At 41.4% G+C, this 1330-nt stretch overlaps 1 pseudogene; it reads right to left on the bottom strand.

Moving 5' to 3' along the window:
• Nucleotides 1-443: 443 nt before the first annotated feature.
• LOC143436774 (large ribosomal subunit protein uL23 pseudogene) lies at nt 444-995 on the bottom strand (annotated as a pseudogene).
• Between the last annotated feature and the right edge of the window lie 335 nt (nt 996-1330).

Raw genomic sequence — 1330 nt, 5'->3', positions numbered from 1 at the left:
TTTGAAAGTATGGTAGAATTCTGAACTAAAGCCTTCTTGCCCTGAGGGTTTTTTTGTTGTGAAACTTTTTAAAAAAGATTTTTATTCATTTAATGCATGAGTACACTGTAGCTGTCTCCAGACACACCAAAAGAAGGCATCGGATCCCATTATAGATGTTTGTGAGCCACCATGTGGTTGCTGGGAATTGAACTCGGGACCTCTGGAAGAGCAGTGAGTGCTTTTAATTGCTGAGCCATCTCTCCAGCCCGGTTGGAAAACTTTTAATGGCTGCTTCTATTTCCTTAGGGGTTATAGGTCTATTTGGATTGTTTATCTGATCTTGATTCCCCAGTTTTGTGGAATAGGAGCTTTTGAAGTAAGACCTGATGAATCCTTGGATTTCCTTGGTGTCTGTTGTTATGTCCCCCTTTCATTGTGGGTTTTTTTTGTTTTTTTTTTTTTTTTTTGTGAAAAAAAAGTGTATATTTAGAATTAGTCATCTGGACTCAGTTTAGATGATCCCAATCTTGTTGGCAACATCCAGAGCATCATAATCGGGAGCCAAGCGAACATACGCCTTCTTCTCTCCATCAGGCCTTATCAGGGTATTGACTTTGGCCACATCAATGTCATAGAGTTTCTTCACGGCCTGTTTGATCTGGTGCTTGTTGGCCTTGACATCCACAATGAACACAAGCGTGTTGTTGTCCTCTATTTTCTTCAAGGCTGACTCAGTGGTCAGTGGGAATTTGATGATGGCATAGTAGTCAAGCTTGTTTCTCCTGGGCGCACTTTTCCGAGGATATTTTGGCTGCCTCCGGAGCCGCAGTGTCTTGGGACGCCGGAAGGTGGGTGACGTTCGGATCTTCTTCTTTTTGTGGCTGTGGACTCCTTTCAGCACTGCCTTCTTAGCTTTCAAGGCCTTTGCCTTGGCTTCGGCTTTGGGGGGGGCAGGAGCTTCCTTCTTCGCTTTCGGCGCCATCTTGGCGAAAAGCCATTGTGGGTTTTCTTAACGTGGACATTCTCTCTCTTCCTTTTAGTTAGTTTTGCTACAAGTTTGTCTATCTTGTTGACTTTCTCAAAGAACCAACTCTTTGCTTTGTTAATTCTTTGCATTTTTCTCTTTGTTTCTAATTTATTTATTTCAGCCCTGAGTGATTATTTCCTGCTACCTACTTCTCTTGGGTGTATTTGCTTCTTTTTGTCCTAGAGCATTTGGGTGTGCTTTTAAGTTTGCTAATATGAAAGCTCCCTAATTTCTTCATGAAGGCACTTAGTGCTGTGAACTTTTCTCTTATCACTGTTTTCATTTTACCCTATAAATTTAAGTGCATTATGCATTCATTTT

This window comes from Arvicanthis niloticus, chromosome 23 (genome assembly GCF_011762505.2).
Source record: "Arvicanthis niloticus isolate mArvNil1 chromosome 23, mArvNil1.pat.X, whole genome shotgun sequence".
Classification (NCBI taxonomy): Eukaryota; Metazoa; Chordata; class Mammalia; order Rodentia; family Muridae; genus Arvicanthis; species Arvicanthis niloticus.
This window is presented reverse-complemented; position numbering and strand designations above follow the sequence as displayed.